Source organism: Leucoraja erinacea, chromosome 22 (assembly GCF_028641065.1).
Source record: "Leucoraja erinacea ecotype New England chromosome 22, Leri_hhj_1, whole genome shotgun sequence".
Lineage (NCBI taxonomy): Eukaryota > Metazoa > Chordata > Chondrichthyes > Rajiformes > Rajidae > Leucoraja > Leucoraja erinaceus.
In genome coordinates, this window is record NC_073398.1 from 24,667,316 (window position 1) to 24,673,315 (window position 6,000).

At 42.6% G+C, this 6,000-nt stretch overlaps 1 protein-coding gene across 6 annotated transcripts in view; it reads right to left on the minus strand.

Moving 5' to 3' along the window:
* The window catches only part of LOC129707819 (plexin-B2-like), a 193,415-nt gene extending 188,196 nt beyond the window's left edge, over window positions 1-5,219 (minus strand). For 2 of the 6 annotated variants that reach the window (XM_055653183.1, XM_055653187.1), the window contains exon 1: window positions 4,804-5,218. The gene's annotated coding sequence lies outside the window, so the exon portion shown is untranslated. Of the gene's footprint in view, window positions 1-4,683 lie in introns of all 6 variants that reach the window. The other 4 variants (XM_055653182.1, XM_055653185.1, XM_055653188.1 and 1 more) reach the window with 3 other exon arrangements.
* Between the last annotated feature and the right edge of the window lie 781 nt (window positions 5,220-6,000).

The window sequence follows — 6,000 nt, forward strand, 5'->3', positions numbered from 1 at the left end:
ATTGAGGCACACCACTTGCAGAGACTGATTGAGGCACACCACTTCCTAGTTTTATAGTCCCTCCCCCTCCCTCCAGCAGGGGCAGCAGAGAGAATGGGGAATTTTGTAAAAACATTAATATATCTGTCATTTTTCATCGACGGGAAAAATCCTCAGCACACATGCGGCGGAGGGGGGCTCTGAGCGAGGTGGCCAAAAATGACGGCCGTAGGTGGCGGCGTTCTCTCTGAAATCGCAGCACAGAAGGCCAAAAGCGGTCAAGAACAGAGATTTAGTAATATAGATAGAAGATAGATAGGATCCATCATTGCTCTATTCTTTCATTACACATTTTTCATCCCAACTGCAACAAAATGGAAACTTGTCAGAAACTTGTAAAAGTAATTTTAACATCTGCAAGGGTGGGGACAGGGGGAAACAGAGGGTGTGAATTGAAAAGGAACAGGTCCTGACCTTAATTTACCATACTGTAAAAATGGGGCAATAGATAAATATAATTATTCAAACTTATTATATTCAAATAAGATGCAGATCACCGAGTTCAACCGGATAGAAAAACAAGTTTTTTTTTTAAAAGGCATGTTGAAGTGCAACTGCAGCTAAATATGAAAAATCTATGAAATCCAAAACAGTTTAAAATGTCACAAGCTAGTAAATGCAAATGCGTGACATCTTCATGGCTCGGTATGTTCAAAAAACAGAAGACTAGATTGTTTATAAATAAAGTCACATTGTACAGGAAATTAATATCATTGCAACCACAGAATCTTTGAGTTTACCAAAAATTGCCAGTCTTAAAGAAAAAGTGCAGGACTATTTATTTTTCTTTCTTCATAAGAATCCAAATGAAAAGAATAAAAGTATCACCAAAGCAAAGTGACTAGGTGAGAATATTAAGTAACACCTTCGGAGAGGGCAGGGAGAACATTTTAATGATCTAATTGTTCAGTAATAAACCAGTAAACTGACATTCATATATATATTCCGAAGGGGCTTGGACATGTCTTCCTACCAATTCCTTATTTGTATTGTACAGTAGAAAGAACTACAACATGCTCTACCTATATTTTAAACAGGACATTGACCAAAGTTCTACATGAAAGCTAGCTTCCCTTAAGGGGTAGGAAGGAACTGTGGATGCTGGTTTAAACCGATGATAGAAACAAAATGCTGGAGTAACTCAGTAGGACAGGCAGCATCTCTGGAATGGGTGATGTTTCAGGTCAAAACCCTTCTTCAGTCAATGGTCTCGACGTCACCCATTCCTTCTCTCCAGAGATGCTGCCTGTCCTGCTGAGTTACTCCAGCATTTTGTGTCTATCTTCTCTTAAGGGGGTCTGTTGTGTGGGAATGAATAGAGATATATTCCAATAAATGCAGCGACAGAGATTCACACAAAGCACAACACTGATAATTTAGAAATTGGTCCTCAAAATTTATGTAATTTAAGCTCAAAGGTTAAATCGAGGAAAGTTGCTGTAAAAATTAAAATGATGAGTAGTTGGATGATTCCAGATGTGCACATTGTTTGGATGGCAGAGTTGGTGGGGTAAAAGAAAGGATAATGTGTAGAATGCCTCCGCTTACAATTCGAACCACTACCATTTATAATTATAACAACTTGGATCCAGAAGCTCCATTGAAACGCGTCTAATTTGAAAATACCATATTAGATGGAATTGTGAAATTAGAGGCAGCTCAGAACAAAATGCATGTATGTGGCCAGAAACCTGATACCTGGAATTTAAGGCAGACAACAATTTAAGGGTCTGCACATGAGGAAATGAGTGAAGCATTCAATGTTGGTACTAATCAAAATCCAAAGGTTAAATATGAAAGAGACCTAGGAGTTTGAGTAGATCTGACACAAAGTATCCAACTGGAAGCACCATCGATAAAGGCAATAGTATCTTAAAGTAATTAACCAAACAGTAATGAAAAACAAACTAAAAAACAGGGACTTCAGTCTAGAAAGCTCTCCTGGGAATTGCTGAGTTAATAACTTACCAAGATAAATTCCAAATGAATACTCTACATGCCATCTCAAAATACATTCTTTAATGGACTGATTACATTGATGCAAGGTTAAGAGGAGCTCACCAGGAATTCAAAGACAGAACTAGCACCATGTTGTGTAGGGAAGCAGTGAAGAACAAAGTGTTGCTATTCTTAAGGTACCCCTCAAGATGTCTAAAGCACTTCAAAACCAATGAAGGACTTTTGAAGTGTGATTTACTTGCATAATGTAGGAAATATAATTACTAATAGTTAGATGATGATGAACAAATAATTTGATTTGATGCCATTAGTTGGGGAATAAATATTGGCCCAGGCACTAGAGCCAATAGTTTCCAAAACATTGCCAAGATTGTGTATGTTCATTCAAGAAATCAGTCAAGGCCTCACTAGCATCTGAATACTGACACTTCAACAGCACAGCAATGTTGTTTTAGTATCGATGACCTGGGGGTTGGGTGTTTTGGGTGTTGGGGGGGGTGGGGGGGGGGGGGGGGGGGAATCTCCCACATTGGTCACATGCATCCAGATAATTTAGGGGTGTATTAAGAAGTGCAAATTTAAAAAAAATAACTGTGTGTTAATTTATTTACTTTCTTCCCCCACCATAAATCTTTGAGAGTAGGTATTTTCCATATCTCAAATTTGTGGGTGAGGATTTATTCATTCGTTCTGGGCAAATTTCCACAACCTGAATGACACCACATTGGGATATCATCCCAGAATTTTGGTGTTCATGTCCAGGCAGTGACATTGGACACCCAACATCTAGTTCAAAGGGCATAAGCGTCACAGATGATTTAATCAATTCTCTCACGTAGAAAGATGTTTACCTTTATGTCTCAACCTAATTCCCCTGACATACAAGTGGTTCCCAGATTCAGGTGTCACCAAGCATACAAGGACAGCATGAAGTGATTTCCCAACAGGATTTCCCCCACTTCCTACAGAGATTTGCTGGCCTCTACTCAATCTCTTCCTGGAAGAAACAGCATTAGGAATTGGCGATAATGATGAAAAAAGAGGTATTATGCTACTTTATACAGGAGTGGTGCAACACACTCATTCCCCAGATACAAAGTCACTGTGCCTTCACCTATATCAATGTCCTGCATACAAGCAACACAATACTAATTCACTGTTGAGCAATGAATCTTCCAGCATTCAAGAATGTACTTACCAGAGATAATATTATGAGTAGGGACACTGTACCTAGAGGTGTCTGAAAACAATACGAATATGTATTTATGATTGAGCTTTACATACGTTAAGATTTAAAACTGGGCACATAAGTTTTAGAAAGACCTGAAGAATACATTTCCTTTCAAAGAAAAGGCGACATTAACTGAAACATCACTAAAAATGGAAAGTTCACACCAATTGTTTTGATGCTCCATTGAATAGTCACAAAGAGATCAATATTTGCTCCCTGAATGTACTTGGCAAAACTGAAGGATATTACTAAAGAAATCTATTATACAAAAGCCACAATTCTCCCATCTATACTAAGCTAACTAACGCTGTCATGTTCCCAAGCATGTCCCCACAGTTCTACGAATTATTCTGCTGTCCTTATCCAGTTCCCTTTTCAACGCTCTGAACGATTCTGCTTTATCACCGCTCTAGGCACTGGATTTTATTACCTGCTCATAACCCGAGTTAAATTCTTTACATGGTCAGAAATATCATATGAAAAACATTTATCTACTCACTCGTCGCGCCACCTGTGCCAGCAAAAGGCAAGCTAAGCTTCCCTTTGAGAGTAGGCAGTGCCTCCGACGATAAAGGCTTCAGATGACCACAGAATTTATTTGAAAGATTCCACGCAACATGTTTTTCCATCAAAGGGTTAATATCCCAAAAGTTCCCTTCCGGATGTTGTGCAGAATTAAATCAGTTTTATTTTTTCATGAACGCTTCTAAATCCTCAAAAACAAAACAACCAAGATCGCTAGCCACACCCAACTATTGTACACCTCGCCTTACAATCAACAACACCAAGAGCTGATCCAGACGTATTTTTTCCCCAGTAACAACCGGCCATACCACGTACGTTTGACACATTCCTCAGCTGGAGATACTAGCACTGGGAGGGAGGGGAGTGCAAGCTGCAAGGATACACACCCAGCGAAGAATGGTTAAAGGTTAGCGTAGTGTCGGGTCCTAACTTGAAATCTCGCCACCCGGGGAACACTTAACCCCATTCCTGCTCTTCGTCTGCCGCCATTCGCCCCTTGAGTTGCCCAGTTTTTTCCCCCCGAACACAAAGAGAGGGAGGGAGGCGTCAGCGACGGGAATGAGCGGAGGCTCTGCTCCTCTGGAGAGCGTTGGCCTCAGACATGGGAGTCAGGATTCAGCAGAAGCCGCGGCTCCCGTCTACAATCGCTTCAAAATCAATTGAACTGTGGTACACAAGAGCGTTTCTAATCCTTGCTTCCCTCGGCAATCCTTGAAAACAATGCAACGAGACAGATAGTCGAGAGAAGTTACAATCTTTAAAAGTTCAAAGCCGGATCGGCGATCACCGCTCGCACCCCAACTTCATTTTAACTTTCCCCCGCCCTCCTCCCGTATAATCTTTCGGATTACAAAAATCGCTTGAGGGGGGGGTAATAACTACACACAACGATCAAAATTGACCTGCTCATTAAAGCAAAAATAGTTTACCTTTTATTTCGGAGTGCGGCTCAGCCTGAGAGTGAAGAAAGGTGAGCAGCTCACATGATCCTGTGTTTAATCCAGAGGCGAGAGAAAGAGGGAGGAAGAGGGAGGGGTAGAGAGACTCACCTGTGGGCGATGCACACATCCGCTCCGAGTAACAACGACACGAGGAACAGGAAACGGAATCGTCCGATTCCTTGCGAATAACGAGGAAGAGAAAGCCACCCATCGCCTGGCTGCCGGGGCACCGGGGGCCCGAGTTACGGCGCTGCGCTGGCCCAGCGCTTTGTTGTCGAAGGGCGGCTGCTCGACGGAGCAGGCTGGGTCTGCTGCTACTTTTAACAGTGGCGCTGGAAATGCCAAAGGAGCAGAGGGAATTCTCCTCCCCCAGCCTCCCCGCTCTCACCCGATCCCTGACACAACTTGACGTTTCGTCCGCCGTGGCTTTGTTGCAAATGTGGCTCTGGTTACGAGTGACTGGACGCGCACACACGGGCTCGCATTCCAGCCAGTCAGATGTGCATTTGTTTTGGTAAATTTATCATCCGTTGATTTATTTTTTATTAAAAAATAGTTCCTCTTTCCCCGCCCTCCCACACCCTCCGCTGCCTGGTCGCTTCACCCGAACGCTGAGATGGGATGGAGACAAGGCACCGGCGATACGTGTTCCCATCGGGCCAGGAATTGTATTTTCTTAAATGTCCAAACGCAATCGATGTGAGCTTTTATGAGAATTGGGGGACTACTGATAGTTCAGACGTTAAATGAAGGGAATTTAATAAATTGTCTGGGTTTCAAATTGGGAAAGTGGAAAATTCCCTGCAAAAAAAATCCGGGAGTGCGTGGGCGTTCGATGTAACCCTGGTCAGAGTATAACGTCGATGTTTTTCAACCCAGCATCTGCGGTTCCTTGTGTTAAAATGTCTTTGTTCATGCTGTGGACTTGCCGCGCTTATCATCTACCCTTTGTCCCGGAACAGAGGACGCTGTTAACTATAAACGTTACTAGACTCCCAACTTTTGCTGAACATCCAGCAGTGTTCTGCTCCAGCGGCAGATCTGGCCCCATGTTGCCAACCACCTGTTCTTCGCAGCACAGCAGGTCCATATTCTGACGCTGCCTCAATACCTAGCCCACATTCTTGATCCTTAACTTATGGAATATTTGAAGATATACCTCATAGTTGCTACAAACATGCTCTATTACAAAGTAGTGATTCCTCACCGAAGGTAGACACAAAATGCTGGAGTAACGGGACAGACAGCATCTCTGGAGAGGAATGGGTAACGTTTCGGGTCAAGACGTCTCTTCCCAAAACGACA